This window comes from Microtus oregoni, unplaced genomic scaffold, assembly GCF_018167655.1.
Source record: "Microtus oregoni isolate MIOR12 unplaced genomic scaffold, Mior012 000022F_ref0000154, whole genome shotgun sequence".
NCBI classification, from domain to species: domain Eukaryota; kingdom Metazoa; phylum Chordata; class Mammalia; order Rodentia; family Cricetidae; genus Microtus; species Microtus oregoni.
In genome coordinates this window covers 37,163,119-37,183,214 of record NW_024543081.1, presented here as the reverse complement: position 1 = coordinate 37,183,214, position 20,096 = coordinate 37,163,119, and the positions used below count along the sequence as shown (strand labels likewise).

The following is a 20,096-nucleotide window of genomic DNA, read 5'->3' as shown; positions in this document are numbered from 1 at the left end:
TGAGCAGGAGACCTTCAGGAGTTCCTGATGGCAGGAGAGTGGTTTCTGGTGGGTTTGGCTGGGGCTTTCTCAACCAGCGTTTGGAGGTCCGTGTGTCTGTCTGTCTCTGCGGCTGTATTCTCAACCTTCAACCCCCTTGCCCGAAGCTCGGTAACTGAGTAATAGCGCACAGAGTGCAGACACGGGGGGGGGGGGGGGGGGGGGGGGGGAACGGAGGCCAGTCTGGCCTTCATAGTGAGTTCCAGGACAGGATTCAAAGCTACAGAGAAACCCTGTCTCAAAACAAACAAACAAAACCAAAAACGAATAGAGAAAAGAAAAAAGCATTTCCTTGAACTATACGTATTTGAATTCTTGACTACTTTATCATTCCTAGTCATTTATAAATTCCCAATATTCCAAAATTTTAGGAGAAAATTCCTAAGTAGTTCTCTTGCTGGTGGCATAGCTCCAGCCTGACTTTGCGGTCTCAGTTCTGAATAAAGTGTCCTCCTCTGTTGCCATCAGCCTCATCATGAAGTTACAGGGACCCACCGAGGAAAGTGAAAATGGGCTTATCTGTAGATTGGCCTCTCTTTGGGTTCTTCTGTTGGATGCCATTATATTTTCTGAAGGCCTAAAATTTGAGCTCTAGGGAGATATATTTTTTTTTTAATTTTTGGATCTTTTCAAATAATGTGCAAATGCCCACAACATGAACACATTTTATTAAATAGAATTTTAATTAAAGATGAGGCAGAGCGGAGGGGAGGGGTAGGAGAAGCCTTCCTCTGGTGAGTTGTGGATGACTGTGGGAGAGATGTCACCACAGGAATAGTAGGTGGGTGGTGCAATCTTTCAAGCCGGCAGAGTTCAAAATTGTCCTGGGGCAGACTATCAAGGAATCTGGCAGCTGATTGACACCACAATTCAGGGTTCACTTGGCAGTTTGGGGGGGTCTTTTTTTTCCTAGCAGTGTTTAGGAAGGGAAAGGAAGGGAAGCTCACCGGAACTTAATCATTAATGGTGTCATGGTGGAACCACTCTGGCAGAAGAAATGAGAGCCTTGTTAGGAAGTAGGCGTGGCCTATATTCTCCTGGCTTTCACTGTAGGCGCAGATGCCTTGTTAAGACTCTTGCCTCTGCACAATTTTCCAATGGCCCTCCGTTTGCTAGAGATACCTCCCACTTCTCTTCACCCTGGTTGACATCCTCGCCTTTTAGAGAATACCAGCCTTACCGGTGAAATTTCTCTCCTGGAAATTCTTTGAGTTATCCCTAGTTCAAGAAAAAGTCCAAAAGATCAAAAAGATCACCATTAATGATCAAAAAGCGTGTCGGTACTTCACTCAGAGACTTCTAAGTGGACCCACATGGAACTGATGACAGCCTCGGGATTCAGCCTTTAAAGTAAACTTCCTCTTCGAGTAGGCATCTTAACTCAATTAAGGGTTATTATCTTCTTAGGTGCTAGCATCTCTACGTTCTTCTAGGAAATGAATCAAATATATTTCTTCTTTTGTGTGTGGAGACAATGGTTGTATGTGAGAGCTACCGGGACTGAGGTTTACTCAGCAACAACTATTTAATATATAGTTACAAATTAATTTAATCCTTGCAAGTAACCTGTCTTTTTCTAATACTTCAATTTTATAACTTAGAAGTCTGAAAACAAACATTATTTATGTTTGGAATATAAATCAAGGTGAGTTTAAGTTCTTGCCAACGTACTACTGAGACTTGAGGTTTCAAGGAAGGCAAAAGGAGGATTACAAAGGAAAGAAGAGAATAGAGCTCCAATATTACTCCACTTAAGCCAGACCTTATGATCTAAATCCAGAGCCCATAGAGCCTACTTGGCCTGTCATGGAGGGCAAATGGTATGCAAATACTTGAATTTCCTTGAAGAACTGTGTGTGTGTGTGTGTGTGTGTGTATGTGTGTGTGTGTGTGTGTGTGTGTGTGTGTGTATGTGTATGAGTATGAGTCTCTACTACATATATATGGGTGTCTCCAAAGGCCAGAAGATGACATCAGATTCCCCAGAGCCAGAGCTAGAGTTACAGTAGAGTAATCACTGAGCCATTTTTTTTTTTTTAGTCCCCCAGATTTTGAAATCTTGATGTAAAAACTTTATTAGTGACCAAGGAATTCACATCATACTCTTTAAGGAAATTAAGATTCAGAAAGAGGGCGGTGCAGATTTCTAAGAAGAGGAAGTTTGTGGCCGATGGCATTTTCAAAGCCGAACTGAATGAGTTTCTCACTCGGGAACTGGCTGAAGATGGCTACTCCGGGGTTGAAGTCCGAGTCACACCAACCAGAACAGAAATCATTATTTTAGCCACCAGAACACAGAATGTTCTTGGTGAGAAGGGTTGCCGGATCAGAGAGCTGACCGCAGTGGTCCAGAAGAGGTTCGGCTTCCCTGAGGGCAGCGTGGAGCTTTATGCAGAGAAAGTGGCCACAAGAGGTCTGTGTGCCATTGCTCAGGCTGAGTCTCTACGTTACAAACAGGGAGGGCTTGCTGTGCGAAGGGCCTGCTATGGCGTGCTTCGGTTCATCATGGAGAGTGGGGCCAAGGGCTGCGAGGTTGCGGTGTCCGGGTAGCTCCGAGGACAGAGGGCCAAGTCCATGAAGTTCGTGGATGGTCTGATGATCCACAGTGGAGACCCTGTCAACTACTACGTCGACACTGCCGTGCGCCATGTGCTCCTCAGACAGGGTGTGCTGGGCATCAAAGTGAAGATCATGCTGCCCTGGGATCCAAGTGGTAAGATCGGCCCCAAGAAGCCTCTGCCGGATCACGTGAGCATTGTGGAGCCAAAGGATGAAATCTTGCCCACCACCCCCATCTCAGAGCAGAAGGACGGGAAGCCAGAGCCACCTGCCATGCCCCAGCCAGTCCCTACAGCCTAACAGGGTCTTGGCAACTGCACCTGGAGGCTGGATGTTGTCCTGTACAGACGTTTAATAAAATCTTGCACACACAAAAAAAAAAAAGATTCAGAAAGAAATATTCCTAGCCAAATTCAAACATTTTTCAGTTCAAATACATTCATTTTTACTAATGTATGTGGTCATACTTAATTTTAACAATTTTCAACAGCAGAGCTAAACTCTACAATTCACACATCTTGACTATCACTTCAACATTCTCTTTATTATTACATTCAATCTTCCTCAAGTAAAAAATCCTCAGAGGTCAAATTCTACTGTGGAAGAAAGGACTGAAGTCTCAGAGTAGAGATTTCAGAAATCCTAATATCAAGCAATGGGTACTTTGAAAAGACTTTTTATTATAGTAAAGCACAAATCCAAATTGTTACGGGATGTGGGAGAGGAGCAGATTTCCTTTTGACCCCCATGCCTATCTACCTCTTTGCATAAGGAGCATGGATTAAAAATGGGGCACTTACTTGTTCTGCCTTCAGTCACTAAACTTCTGAGCTACATTTTAATCATCTATAAAATGAAGACAGTAATAATACAGAGGTTCCTCATTATCTCAGTTTTATTGTGTGTCTGCACCATAATGAGGCTGCGCAGGAAAGAAAAAGCCATCATAACATGAAAATATTCTCTAATGCTCTAATGAGTTGATCATTTATAAAATTAGTCTGCTCTCCACATCCCTGCTCTCTGAAGATTCATATCTAGATCTAACCATTAAATCAATGTCTTTGATCGTTCGTCTATAAATATCATGCAAATCCTTCGCCAAATAGAATACTAAGTCTCAGGAAGGCTTCTGAACTTCAAGCAATAAGAGAGAGTATTAATGGAGAGTAGTGTGAACCACACTCGGTACAACCGGCATTCAAGGATTTGGCCTACTTAAGCCGCTCAAAACTGAGAAGAGAGAAAAAGATAAGGCCGGCAACAAGGTGGAAACTTGAAGGCGAAAGGATTTCACTATCAGAAGAATAAAAGTCCTTGGGAAAGCTGATTAAACCTTGTCCAGTGCTCCACAGCGATCTCCTTTCACACGATGTGTTGTAAGTTAATGAAACATGAAAGGGTGTGGCACTGCGTTCTCGCACAGTTTGGCCAGAATTATGTTCTTTTAATAAAACCCATTATTTCCAATAGTCCTCACTCGTGGCCATTATAACTAAAAGTATTTAAAAAAAAAAAACGACAACTTTTTTTGTTACTTTAATTCCATTTTAAAAGATAAAGCCTTAATTGAGTCATTTTTCCCTTTCAGAGCATGAACTTTTTGTTGCAGTTTTAAGTTTGTTCCTATGTAGTGAATAATTATCTTTGCACAAGAAAGCGCTCTTTTATGAACACCACTTCCTATTGTTATGGGGAACAAATGAGATGAGACTTGCAAATGCATTTTGGGAATTCTAAAGTGCTATATTAATGGTAGAATTTACTTTGTTTCTGAAGAACGTTTTGTTTACTACGTGCAAGTCACTTTCACCTACGTTATTTATTTTGGTCCCTCAACAACTGTTGGAGACCGAATACATCATCTCCAAACTAGAAAAGAAAATAAATCGCTTCAAGGTCATATAGCTGGTAGGTGGGTTAGCTATACTGGGATCCCGAATTCGTTTTCTCTTTCCCGGGATCTTCTTTCTACTTGTTTACACTATTAAGAATCTTACATTTTATAATTCAGGAGTAGTCATATATCTGCACTCCATAGATTCGACTTGACACATTAATTTAAGAAGTATTTATTGGCTACCTACTTCCCATTATATGCCGGTCTGGATTCTTGGGATACAAAGGTAATCATTTTGAGCAATGTGTTATACTCATACAGGCTGCATTCTAGCAGTGTATGGCATACTAACAGTGAAGCCAATAATGTAGCAGAAAAGAAACCTTGTTGTGTCTAAATGTTCTCTAAATATCCTAAGTGACAGAGAGTCTGCCACAGGCAGAATATTGTAGCACGTTGCACAAATCAATTCATGTAATTCTAATAATAACTGTAAGAAGTATTATAATCTTCATTTACTAAAGAAAAGCAATGAGAGACAGTAATGTCAAGTAGCTGCCTCTTGTCGCCTGATGAGTAGTGGAAGACCAAGCTTCAACATTCATTGATGTGTCAATGGCACTCTGAGAAAATAACAGGATAGCTAACCGTTTGCTACAGTTGCTTCCTGCATTGTTTCATTAGCGATAGCACAGTGCCCAGATTCTATTGTTTTTATAAAATAGATTGTCTTAAACAACACATTTCTCTAGTTTTTTTCTTACAAAGGGTAATACTAGGAATTGAAACACATCACATAAGAATACATGCTGCCACTGTTTTCACAGCTGTTTAAGTTCTCGGCATCTCTATCGGGATTTCCTAAAAACTTTCGTTAATATTGGCGTAAGTACTTGTCGTCTGTAGAACAATAGTTTACTCCACAATAATATCGGAACCATCCCAAGGAGTTCTGCAGCCACTGCATCAGGGAAAACGGAAAACTCGGGAGTACAGAATGAACTGGGGGCTGCAAACAGCTGATTTCAGGCTAAGTCCATCCCTTTCCAGATGCCTACTTACTTCCCATCCTTCTGTGATCCTTGCTTATCCTGAGATCTGCAGATCAGAGGCAATGATGATTGTACTTCCAATTAGAACAAAGAGTAGCTCTCTTGAGTTGCGTCATTAATCCTTTCAGGGACATTTGTATTGTGTTACTTATTCTGTAGCCTAATGAGGTATAAAAGAAAAAGCTTTTTCCCTTTTCTGTCTCTAAATGCAGGTCTAAATAATTGTTCCTGCTACCAGAAACTGGAGTTAATTTGAAATAAAGATTCAGCTGGAGAAACGTTTGCTTGTCTGAGCAGTGGAATCAATTGTGTACAGGCACTGCCATAAAGCTGCCACCCTGGGCTTTTCTTTTTACAGTCTGTGCCCCGAGTCTACAGTTCCTTTACCTGGTGTATGCCTGCTAGCTTGGATGTGTACTAGAAATTGTCCATCTCTATGCACCAACATGAGTGTGTGGATTACAGCTACGACAAATGGCAATGATTGCATTGATTAAATCATTTTCTTGTTCGATAACAAGCATGCCAAATTTACATTAGGGCTGGAGAGGCAGAGCATTGGGAGACCATTGTCACCTTGAAAGATTTAAGCATGTATTTGGGAGAAGCAAGGAAGGAGAGTTAAATTGAAAAGAAAGGCTTTGCAATTGAAATTCTGAAATATAAAAGCCTGAGCAGTAGCTTTCTTTACTTGCTTCCTGTGCTTCTTTCCAACTGTCTTTAGTACTATCCTCATTCGTTAGAGACTGACATTCTAGATTTATCTTCTGAACACCAGAGGTGGGACACACGCAATAAGTAGCACTGAATGATGTTCTAGATGTACTTGCTTGAGGGGATGTATCCTTGTACTTGTTTGAGAGAAAATTTTTGGGGGGGAGAATGCATACCAAAGGGATTTTTTTATGTATCTTTCACCTTTAAAGTATATTAAAGATTACCTTATGATAAAATTTAGCTTGAACACTTGTTAAGTACAAGAATACTCGTTAAGTGTTCAAGCCACCCAGTTTCAAACCTAAAACTATCTTAAAGAAAACTCAATATGCTTTGTTTATATTGTTACATCATTTCTTTGTGAAATAATATTTTAGTTATAGCTGTAAAAATTTCAAGAATTACAAAGAAAATCAGTAATTTTGTTCTTTAAATCTGCAAGAATTAGACATCCTAAATATTTTGAAACCACATAACGTAGATTTAAACTTTAACCACAAGTAGATAAGCAACCAAATTCCTACAAAACTTTAAATTATTGTTGTTGGGTATTCACCAGAAAGAACCACTCAGATATGGATTTAAGCCAATAGAAAGTCTTTATTAGGTGACTTGACTACTTTGGGTGCTTGGAATTCTCAGTGTAGCCGTGAGACTTCCTCAGGGTGAGCTTTTAAACACAAAACCATGCCCTGGGTTGAAATACTTCAGTTAACAAGAACATTTAGCCAAAAGTAGAGCTATGGAAGCCAAAAAGCATCATTAGTACCTTTAGAGACTTTTCCAGAACTATATAGACTTTAGCAGATTAGGTTTTTGTTTTCATGTTGGCAGGTGGTGATGTCTACTGCTCAGTTTCACAGCCTGAATGCCACTTCCATCATGGAATCAGTTGTGCTAAGTAAGGTCTGGGGCCCTGTCACACTTGTGACTATATTCCTCAAACTACAGAGCTAAGGCTAATATTGAGCACATGAAAAATAATAATGTTTTTTAGCATAAATATGGAAGCAGATGATCAAAGTCAATATGGATGAACAGATAAAAATATGGAGATAGGTAACAGAAAGATATGTAATATATAGACAGATATCTGATTTGTGCTTAATGAAGACAATATTTAAACCAAAAACAGATGGAAGATGCTCCTAATACTGATTGTATCTTTTAGCTCGTGGGGGAAATAAATCTTTATGCAGCCCTTCGATTGCCATACTTTTAAAACTCAGGGAGAGGGGATCTTTGAAACCTTGAGATGAACTTCAGAATGAGGATGGAGAAAACTGAAAGAAATGCTAATCGCTTGGGGACAAAGTTAACTCTTGGGGAAAAGGGAAAGCAGGAGAGGGGTGGGAGCAGAAAGAACCATACTAACAGTGGCACACTTGGTGGAAAGATTGGCGTGATTAGTTCATTTTTGTGATTTTGCTGGCGTCACCCCTATCTCCACAAACTTTCAGTAAAATGTGCATCACAGAATCAACCAAATGCCTCATGGGAGTGCCTTTTTCCCTGTCATTTTGGTGACAATGGAAAGAGGAGATTATTCTCAGTCTCTGTATCGTGAAATGTGAACAGCATAGTTAGCAGAAAAAGAAAATCCTGATACTGATCTGTTGGTACAGGAGCAAGATCTCAGTCCCCATCGTGGATCTTAGGGTGTATGCACTGATCTGTCCATCATCCAGAACACAGCACCCAGTCATATATATGAACAAATGCCGAATCTACCAGAATTCAGTGTATAAGCTTTGAGGACAGCTCAAAGTTTAGCTTACATCTGAGCAACATACATGCTAAGGAATTACTACGCATATCCATATATATAACAGCTTTAGACATACAATAAGCACATATTCCCATTTGAATCTTTTCAATTATGAGATATAGATACAATATTAGGATTTGTTTATTTTGATGATAGCATTTGGTCATGATCAATTTATTCTGAGTTTACTTAGTTGTTTTTTTTTAAAGATTTTATTTATTTATTTATTATATATACAGTGTTCTGCTGGCATGCCTTCAGGCCAGAAGAGGGCACAAGATCTCATTATGGATGGTTGTAAGCCACCATGTGGTTGCTGGGAATTGAACTCAGGACCTCTGGAAGAGCAGCCAGTACTCTTAACCTCTGAGCCATCTCTCCAGCCCTACTTAGTTGTTTTGTTTGTGTTGGGCAATGGGGTGGGGAGATCTGTGGTCAGTGGTGAATGTTAAAAAGATATATAGTTCTTTTTCCTACAAAGGATACAGAAATGTCCTAGAATATTACTGTATAATTCTAACTGTTCCAACATCTTTCACCTCAACTTCCCACCTAGACCCTAAAATAACAAGGATGGAGAGATGGCTCAGCAGTTAAGAGCTCTGCCTGCTCTTCCAAAGGACCTGAGTTCAGTTCCCAGCAAGAACTTGGTGACTCACAATCATCTGTAATGAGATCTGGGGCCCTCTTGAGGAAGAGACCTGGTCAGTTGTCCTCATCAACTTAGATTATGAAGCCCAATATGGACAAGTTCAACAGAACATCCTTACATGCTACTCATGCATGCTTCAGCATGCCCCACAATGCTAATAATTGAAAAAGAGTCAAACATGTGTGAGTTGCCTGTTGCCAGTATCCCTTGTTCACATCTACCCATGGGGAATGCATTCAACTCTAGTCCTGCATCCTTGAAGTAAACCAATAGAGGTTAGGGATAGACATCTCTGAACATGCAATCCTGTCCCTCTCAGTCACCACTGATAAGAGTCAACGCTTTAATTATGGGCAGCTCTAACTTTGACTGCACAGTTCGAGACCCAGTAAAGGTGCTAGAAAGTGTAGCTGTCACCCAAGATCGACAAAACTTTTCCCCAATTTATGCTTACTAAAAGAAGGCTAGGACTTTGATTCCTGTCATCTTACTCCTAAAAATGTTCTCAGTGGCTTCCAAACTTGTGCTAGGGGGCAGAAGACGTATGATTAATTATTAGCCTTAAAAGCCAATGGTACAATCTATTTCCTCTGAGAACTGTGTCATTACTAAAACAGAAATAATCAGGTAATTGATGGTGACTGCCTTGCAGCTATGCCTTGGATGTCATTTCTAAAAAGGAAGCCAATTTTCTAAAAATGCATGTTAAATGCCGTACACAATTGATTCTGTATGCCAGTTAGTCAAGAAGGCTATGACTTAGGGAGCTATTCATTTTTATTTTACTTCAATAAATGTTAAGAGCTTCTAAATCACTTATAACAATTAAGACAATTAACTGTATGTGGACTGTAATGTTGGAACCTCTTTTGATTTCTGATTTTTTTTGTACTAAAATTCATTTTGATGAGGTACATACCAGAACAGCAGGCTCTTTTTTTCTTATGCAGTGAATGATCCTGTTGAGTTTAAGTTTCTTTTTTAAAATTTCTGAAGTAAGAATGAAATAGTAACCCTTCACCATCTTTCACAAAGTTGAGAAATTCTGACAGATCTTGATTACAAAAAGGCTTTTTGAGTTCTCTGTTTCTCATCAAATTAATAGCTGACCTCTTTCACTGAGCATTCTAATCGCTAACGAAAAGGACTGAATCATGGGTTATGTTGGTGATTTGAATATATACAATTCTTCCCTGAATAGGTTCAGACTATTTCATTTATAGGCACAGGTTTAGAATATCTCTCTAGAGGAGTATGAGAGGGAAGGAGCAGATCTTAAGGGAGGATGGAAAAAGAGCATGTAATGGAATACCTTTGGCATGAACACAGAGGGGGTATTATTGTGGCAGAGAAAAAGCAAAAGGAGAGTGTGGCTCTGCACCCTAAGCTCAGAGAACATTGCAGATAAAGGGGTAGAAAGATTTCAAGAGCCAGAAGAAGAAAGAGTTTGCTGTGATATTGGTCTCCTAAACGTGTCAAAAGCTACACCCATAGTCTCGCCAACATGACTACCTTGATATGTGTTGAACAGGACAACAATAGACATGTTAATGTGGATAAGGGGAAAGCTTAGGAGGCTTCAACCCTCCACAAAGAGCACTAGAAATAGTCTTCCTCAAGGGAGAGCATGTCAGTTAGTTCTCCAGTCGCAAATGGTAATCCCTGAAAACAGGCATACAAGCAACATATAAACAATTATTTAAAAAGAGGTCACGAATTTGAAAGAGAGCAAGGAGAGATATATGGGAGGGTGTGGAGAAAGGAAGGGGAAGGGAAATGATTTAATTATATTATAGTCTCAAAATAAAATAATTTTAAAAAGGGGAATGGGGGAAGAATAAGTAGACGAGGGAATGAATAAGAACAAATCATATATGCATATGGAAGTGCCACAATGAAACCCAGGACTTTGCATATTAATTTTAAATTTTAGTGGAAAACATTTAAAATGAAGTATCCTTCTAAAACACGTGAGGGACAATAGCGGGATGAAACTGACATTGATTAAGCACTAAAGGCTGGGTGCTTTAAAACATGACTCCTTCGTCTTTGCAACAGTCGATTCCAGTGCTCTTGGCTTTAGTTTACACCAGTGTGTCCGTCCCTTCTGTGGGATGTGAGACAGAACCCCAGAGCTGAGGAGCGTGAGATTCCGGATGAGCAAATTTCAAAAGACCTCAGGAAACTGGGGTTTTATCAGTCTTCTCCACATAACCCTAATGTTTACGGCATGTGGAGTATATTGCCTATTGATTTCCATGGTTGTCTTTTTAAAAGAAGAAGCCAAAATCAGGAAGGCTTGAGAGCTTGTTTTAAGTCACCTATTCTTAGAAAAGATGGGATGAATGCTTTTGCTGTTGAGAGGAAGCAACCCTGCTTCCCAGGAATGAGAAAGGAGTTGAGAAAGACTGGAAATGTGTGACAGTGGCATTATCAGAGAATACCATTGTCAGGGGATAATCATGGAAACAACAAATACCAAAGAGAGCCTTTTCATTCTGGTGAAGGCAGAGTAGATGGTATCAAACCCATGCTCTCTCCAGAAAAGACAAGAGGACTGTGTAAGAGGTAAAGAAAACAAATTATCTACAGACACTGTTCTACAATCAACACAGAGGCCTAGTCACTAAAACAGAGGCTGTACAAGGTAAATAGCACATTTACACTGTTCTCTCCGGTAACACTTCTAACCCACACCACAAAAGCAAAGCCCAAGACAAGGGCAAAGGTCTCACCAGATAAAGCAAACAGGTTGGAATTTGAAATTTCCAAAATGCTGAGTTAGACATGTTGTTACATAGGAGAAGTCAGAATTAAAAATCTCCAAAGTCTACATAAATATTCTCCCTAGGACTCCTGACCAGCTTCTGCTCCTTACGTTGACAGGGCAAGACTCCAGTGTCTTATGCCTTAGAGTTCTAACACTATGATGAGACACCACATTCATGGCAACTCTGTAAAAGAAAGCATTTGTTGGGACTGGTTTACTTTCAGAGATTTTAGTCCATTATCAGCATGGCAGGAAGCTTGATGGCACACATGGTATTAGAGAGGGCACTGAGAGTTCTACATCTCAGCGGAATGAAGGAAGAGAAAGTGTGCCTGGCCTGAGCGTTAGGCACTCAAAAGCCTACCCCAGTGACACACTTCTTCCAAAAGGGCCACACCTCCTCCAAGAAGACTATACCTCTGTCAAATACCTCTAAAATACCACTAGTACCTAATGACCAAGCATTCAAGTATGAGAAAGGGATATTCTTATTCAAACATCCACATCCTGCCAGGGGAAAAACCAATGGGAAGTTGGGGAACCGAACAGAAATCTGAAGACTTCGGGGTGTTAAGAAAATGTATATCAGGGCCAAAGGAGAGAGAATGTTGTGAATATCTCAGGGTTTCAGTTAGAATTCTAAAAAGACAATGCTCTCAAAATAATTATACACTAGGGATGAGGAATACAAAGATATATATATATAATATATATATATACACACATACATACATATATAATTTTTCAATGGAATATATATGTATATAAATACATATAGTCAATAGAATATATATATTTGTGTGCATGTATTCAAGCCGAATGAGGTCTGAAGGCAAACTAGGATGAAGGATCTTTTCCAACAGCTTCTTCCCTCTCTATACAAAATTTAACTGTCTCTAGAGGATGGTGGTATGACTGAGGATTTCCAAAATTTACCATATACTGTGTAGAGCATGTAAAGCTAAAACTTGTGAGGAAACAAGGAATAGTGATTTTGCTGGTTAGTTTTATGTCATCATGACACAAGCTAGAATCATTGGAGAGGAGGCCGCATCAACTGAGGAAATGCCTCCATCAGATCTGCTCATACAAGAGAGCCCAAACCATTGTGGTTGTAACCATCCCTGGGCTACTGGTCCTGGATTCTATAAGAAAGGAGGCTGAGCAGGCCACGAGGAGAAACCCAGGAAGCAGCATGCCTCCATGACCTCTGTACCAGTTTCTGCCTCCAAGTTCCTGCTCTGTTAGACTTCCTGTCCTGACTTCCTTCAGTCTTGAACAACGATATGGAAATTAAGCCAAACAAACCCTTTTCTCCCTAAGTTGCATTAGTCATGGTGTTTTAAGTGGCTAAGATTATAATAATAATAAAAAAAGCAAAAACAAAGCAATCGGTGGTGGAGACTCAGAAATATTATAGATATTAAAATTAGTGGAAAGTCTTCAAAATGATATATTGCTTTCCTACATAATATCAAAGAGGAGACAAAGTGGATAAGATTCTAAAATACTTCAGTAAAATATTTGAAAAAATTAAGACTTACTAGCATTAAATGTCTATGAATACAATTTATAAAATTAAAATTTCATTGTATAAAGGAAGAATTACATAATTGAAGGTAAGGTTAATGAATTTAAAACTATTACATTATAAAACAGTATATTATAAAGAATACAGAAGGAAAATAAAACCCAGGGAGTACCTAACAAGCCTTAACATTCTTAATGGGAGCTCCATAGGATGAGAAAAATGTCTAATGTTCGAATAGAAGCTGACTGAGAAAGTTTGTGATTGATAGAAGACAACATACAAGCTCAAAACATTTAGCAAAGTCCACACAGGATTTAAAGGTCAATACATATTTGAATAGATTCAAATTACTTTAGCCAACAAAAGAGCATGCCTCAATTTTAGAGACTAGAAGACAAATTAACTTCAAATGAGCAACAATAAAACTGACAGTAAACTTGTGACCAGAAACTATGGGGGATAATAAAAACTGGAACTGCCAGCCTTGACTTCCTGCTGAAAGTAAAGCACAGACCAAAAAAAGATGAGAAACATCTAAAATTGAAAGAAATGCAAAAGCTGAAGGAATATACCGTCACGAAAGGTGTATAAGAGAGTACGGAAGCACAGACCACTACAGGAATAAATAGAACATATCAGAAAAAGGTGACAATTCCATCTTCCGTCAGTCTACTCAATAAAGCAGCACCAAGGAAGGAATGTATTTTTTCTTTTTCTATTTTTATTGCTTCTTTAGGAAGTTTAAATCTTGCACCCTACTCTCAGCCATCTCCCAGTCCTTCTGCATCTACCCCTCACCCTCCTTGTCTCCCCCAATGAAAGCTAAAAAGGATAAAATTGAGATAAAAATAAATAACAATAAAAATTTAAAAAGAAACTAGAAAAGAAAAAACTTTGCTCTTCCATTTTTTCCTCCTCTCCACTGTCTCTTTTCATCTTGGTGGCACTGGGAGCTGCTGTGTATCATGCAGTATGCCTTTGGTCCAAGCAGCTTTACTTGCAAATGTTCGTTGTGTAATGAGTTGTTAGTCAAGTTCAAGACTTCTGGCCTTGGCACAAAACCAATAGTGGACCCACACTAACATTCTTCTCTGATATCCTGCTTTTGCCAGGAGTCATAGAAGTCCTGTAGGTCCTATGGTTATGGTTCCCCAGGATTAACTCTTTCAAATACTCCTGCAGGTCATAGGTTGGGTAGATGGTGGGATGTGCCAGCTTCAAGCCCAGGAGGTGTGCCTGGGGCGTCAGCCGAGTTTGTCCATACAGGCCTCTAGGACCATTCTTCTCAGGTGAGGTGTGGAGCCAGCTCTCCCATACCCATGGTGAGGGGTCAGTTGAGCTTTCCCAAGTGCAGGGGTGGAGGGTGGAGGTGGGTGGGGGACAAGGGTGGGGTGGGGGAGCAGCTCTCCCACTAGGGGCAGGACTTGGCCTTCCATACCCGGGTCATAAGGTTCTGCTGTCCCAGGGCGTGAGAGGCTCAGGGTCAGCCTCCTGTTTACGGAATGAAGGGGGTCAGATCAATGAGCCGTGGGCAGGCCCTGTATCTCAACACAGGATTCAACACATGGTTTGCCTGAACCTCTGTGCTAACAGTCAGGGTCTGGGTCCATGGCCCTACTGCAGCCAGGGTCTATGTTGATGTCAGTGGCTCCTATTATGAGCCAGTTAATGTTGGCTATTCAATTAATGTTGAAATGTTAATTCAAATCTTTCTATTATCTGTACAAGGTCTCATTTTGTGATGTCACTGAAATTGACCCAGTCCAGGGTATTGGTTGCATGCTATACAAGCCAGAATTGAATCTGTTAATTTCCAAAATTAATTTTCATTATCTCAGGTACTGTGACATAAATCAGCTTGTTTTCACAACAGATTTTTTGTCACATACTCTCTGAGAGTCCTAGAGAAAGAAAAACAATACGAAACTGTGGTTTTATTCTGTAAACCATAATCACTGACTATTTGCCAACTGAGGACAAAATATCAGAAGTAAATTCTTCAGAATATAAACTCAGGGGCACCAGGAACTATCCAGCCTTAGTCCCTCTTGCCTCAGCAAAGAACTCTGAGCCTTTTATCTTTAACACTTGAAGGTTAGTGTGGAACTCTGTTCGCCTTGGTTCCTACTCAAGTATCATTAATTGATGCTTGACCTTGTAGTTGATGCTATCTTGCATATTAGAGAAGCAAACACTCAATCAGCATGGCCCACTCTTGAGAACTTATAGTCTAATTGGGAAAAGCAGAAAAAACGAAAACAACTATATGCAGTGAAGTGTTATAGGTGATGTAACAGATTGACCAAATCTAGCGTATTGGTCACATGCTATATGCCAGAATTGAGTCTGTTAATTGCCAAGACTAATTCATATCACCCCAGGCTCTGTTACAGACATCAGTTTGTTTTCACAACAGACTTTTTGTTATATACTTTCAGAGAGTCCCAGAGAAAGAAAAAAATAAGATTATATGAAAAAAAAAAAACAATGCACCCAAGGTTGATCGAGAAAGGTGTAAAAAGTGTATATGAGGGGAGATGACTGATTTCTACATTTTGAAATCTGGGGGTCCCCTTGAAAAAGGCCATAGTGAAGGAAATACAACTGATAGAGGGGGCAGAGAAGTCAAAATTGCTACTACATGGTCTACCTATTCTTCAGATGAGATACACAGCATTCAGACTCTGAGCCCTGCACTATCTAATATGGTACATGGGGTTTACCTGTGTTCACTTATATTTAAATTTGGTCAAATAAAAGGTTTACTTCCTTGATTACACTAATCAAATGTGACACACAATTTGATATATCTATTAGATTTTCACCACATTTAATAGCTCATCTATTTAGCAATAACAAGCATACTGATAAAAACTATCAAGGAAACAATCTCATTCAAAAAAGCCACAAAAATATTTAAATATGTATGAATAAGCTTAAATACCCGAGAACAAACTTAACCTAGGGAGTGAAAGAACTCTACAGTAAAAATTTTAAGACACTATAAAAAAAAATTGAGGAAGACACCAGAAGACAGAAGATCTCCTATGATCATGTATTGGAAAAATTAATCTTGTGAAAATAGCCATCTTACTAAAAGCTATCTACAGATTCAGTGCAATACAAATCAAAACATGAGGCGCTCTCTTCACATACATAGACATAATATCAAAATTTATATTGAGACACAAAGCAATGGTTAGTCAAAGCAACTTTAGCCAAATGAACACTGAAAGAGATAGCCACACACTTGACTGCAAGCCCTAGAGGGGAAAAACCCAGTATGACGCTGGCACAAAAATAGGAATATAGGTCGCCATAGTAGATTAGAGGAATCAGACACAATGCCGTATGAATACAGTTATATGATCTTCAACAAAGATATGAAAAATATGCATTAGAGAGAAGACTGCATCTTCATCAAATAGTGCTGGGAAAAACGGGTTTCAATGATCAAGAATGAAACTACATCTTTGCCTCTCACCAAGAACAAAAATCAATTGCAGATGGATTGAGGACCTCAGCATAAGTCTTGAAATCTTTAAACTGCTAGAGGAAAAAGTAGAGAACTCACCTCACCTTGTAGTGACTTTTTTGTATAGGACTCCAGGAGTACAGAAAATAAGATAAAAAAAAATGACAAGTGGGATCTCCTTTAATTAAAAGACAAAGAAAGATTCTGTGTGGAATGAAGAGGCAGCTTACAGGTTGGAGAAAGGGTAGAGAGTTCTTTCAAAAGGCCTTATGGTAGGAAAGCTGGGATAGATCTGGAAAAAATTAGGGTGGGTGAAGATGATTAAAATAAGTTGCATGAAATTCTCCAAGAATCAGTACAAATAAAAGACTAGTCTAGTCCTTCAGGTCATATCCTTCCTTTCTATTGACTTTGCCTTGACAGAACTAATTCTCAGAGATGTGGGAAGGCTGGGATGCATCAGGCAGCTGGAAGATCAAGAGGAACAGAAACGCTCTATTGCTGGCCTACAATCTAAGCTACTCCTGATAACCCAAGGTCTTTGCAGGTGTCTTCAATTATTATACAGTCTTCAGTGCTCCCTGGGGGCATTTATACCTGGAGCATTTATCTTTTTTTTATAATTGCTTCTATACCCTGAAACTAAGATTAATTATCGTCGTTGTTACTATTCACAATGCAGTTGTTTTCTCAATGTTGTGTTGTAGACGGCCTAAAGATTTCTAAAATAAAACAGACTTTCATAAGTAAGCTGAATTATTTTCAACATTTCAAGTCAATTGGTTGCTCTGTATTTTAGTTTTAGAATAAAGTGCATTGGATTTATGGCTTCTCTTTGTCTTTATTTACAGGCCTCTTCATTTACTTAGAAATTTATGATCGTTTTGAGATCGTTGGAAATCTGATTCCTGGTTAAGTTAGGCATTATAATTTATATCTCTGACATTTATTATAAAGGACTTATTTTTATACAGCATCTATTTTATTTTCAAACTAGTAACTGGCAACATTTGCTCTATTGCAGAGAAAATGTTATATGAAAAATACCATCTATAGCCAATACTGTAGACATTGTTTATGAGCTAACTTTGAGACTTTCTGCAGTGCCAGTAAATATATATATGATATTCAGAGAGGTTTGCCAAACTTGTAATTCTAAAATATTGTATAGTTTATCACATATTGCTATATGGAAATATAGCATAAAGACATCCACTTCTAACTATCATTTTAAATACATCTTTGTGATTAATGTACTTAATGAGCATTTATTAACGATACACTAGAAACTTCTCTAGACATTAAGAAAATAGTATAATCTACACTGCCACAACATAAATACCTAGGAGGGATAACATGCACAAAGTTCACTAGGAAACTCTGAAAATAAGCTATGCAAATAAGTGCTAAAACCAAAGAATAAGTAACTAAATATTGTCTTGCATTGTCTCTAGTGCAGACTAGATTATGTGTGAACCAATGTCATACTGAATCTAGGAATAAGCTAAACGGGAATGACATTCAATTCACAGTGATAATACTCATAACTAAATATACCAAGTGTATTTAAGTGAAGAGAACCACTACATCCTCATCTCATATCTTGAAGCCTTCAACTTCTTTATTTTATTTTATTTTTAAAAGAAAACAAGCTTTATTTTTTTTTCATTTTACATATCAATCCCAGTTCCCTCTCCCTCCGCTCCTCCCATTCCTTCCACCTCTCCCCTCCATCCCATCCCTCATCCATGCCTCAAAGAGGGTAAAACAGATTGCTTTGGGGAGGGTCCAAGGCCCTTCCTACTATATCTAGACTGAGCAAGGTATCTGTCCAAATAGAATAGATTCCCTAAAAACCAATACAAGCAGTAGGAATAAGTCCTAGTGCCACTGCCAATGGTCCCTCATTCTGCCCCAGCCATACAACTGTTACCCATATTCAGAGGAACTAGTTTGGTCCAATGCTGGTTCTTTCCCTGTCTGGCTGGAGTTGGTGACCACCCATTAGTTCAGGTAAACTATTTCAGTGGATTCCCCATCATTGTCTTGACCTCTTTGCTCATATTCTCACTCCTCCCACTCTTCAAATGGACCTTGAGAGCTCAGCCCAGTGCTCTCCTGCAGGACTCTGCCTCTGTTTCCATCAGTTGCTGGATGAAGGTTCTATAGTGACATTTAAGATATTCATCAATCTGACTATAGGGCAAGACCAGTTCAAGCACCCTCTCCTCTATTGCTTAGGATCTTAGCTGGGGTCATTATTGAGGATTCCTGGGAATTTCTCTAGTGCCAGGCTTCTTACTAATCCCATAATGGCTCACTCGATCAAGATATCTCTTTTCTTGCTCTCATCTCTGTCCTTCCTCCATCTCAACTATTCCATTCCCTCAAGTTTTCCTCCCCGTTCCCCTTCTCCCATCATTTTCCTCTTCCACCCTCCTTTCTCACCCTACTCCCATGCTCCCAGTTTTGTCAAGCAATCTTGTCTATTTCCCTCTACCAGGTAGATCTATGCATGTTTTTCTGAGAGTTCACCTTGTTACTTAGCTTCTCTAGGATCATGAACTATAGGCTCAATGTCCTTTGCTCTATAGTTAGTATCCATATATGAGTGAGTACATACCATGTTCATCATTCTAGGTCTGGGTTACGTCACTCAGAATGGCTTTTTCTAGTTCCATCCATTTGTATGAAAATTTCAAGATGTCATTTTTTTTTTTCCCCACTGAGCAGTACTCCAATGTGTAAATGTGCTACATTTTCTTTATCCGTTCTTTGGTTGAAGGGCATCTAGGATGTTTCCAGTTTCTGGCTATTACAAATAATGCTGTTATGGATATAGTTGAACAGATGTCCTTGTAGTATGATTGAACATCTTTGGGGTATAATCCCAAGAGTGGTATTGCTGGGTGTTCAACTTCTTGAGTACATTTTTGACAAAGCTATTCTGAGAACAGGTAAGATTTAAAATCACAATCCAATGGAGAAGATCTGCATTGAATGTCATTGTCTCAGTCCTTTCCTATTGCTGAGTGATTTACAAAAAAATATAAATATATTTCTCACATTTCTGATGACTGTGTTGATGTCAGGCCTGTCATATCACCGAAGGCCATGCAGATGCCCATGATCTGTGCTGCAGCCTGAAGGATGCCCACAGACTCTGCTGCCTCTGGGGACACTCATATTGACATGAGTGGTCTGAGCTATGACCCATTGTCAAGTTGATGTCCTTGGTCTCAGGTGCCTCTGAAGGCCTTGTCTAGGTTGGTGATCCTACTGCAGTCCTGTTGCCAGAAGACATGATCATATTTTCTGGAAGCCCATGACCCGTGCTCCCACTGACAGTAAGATGCAAGGATGCCACATCAGCAACAATATCACAGCAGACACACAGTTGAGAGGGAAGGACGTGGAAGGATTATATGAAAACCTGTGCCCCAAATCCCCCTTCAAAAAAAAGTTAACAGCCTAAAAAGAAACTTATTGAAGAGAACTCTCAGGAAGTGTGGTAAGGATGCTCAGGTTAGCGCCCTACAGTTGACAGCTACTGGTAGGGGTGTGGGAGCGGAACGACTCGGTTCTGCAAATTGGACTTTTTAAAAATTTTTTTTTGGGGGGGGGGGCATCACCATGGAGGGAGCAGACATGGAAGGACTGGGAAATGAGAGTGATTTGGGTGCATTGAATTCC

The 20,096-nt window shown here is 39.5% G+C and overlaps 1 pseudogene; it reads left to right on the top strand.

Annotated features, from left to right (window-relative positions):
- The window catches only part of LOC121461093, a 72,534-nt pseudogene extending 69,636 nt beyond the window's left edge, over positions 1-2,898 (top strand).
- Positions 2,899-20,096: the final 17,198 nt, after the last annotated feature.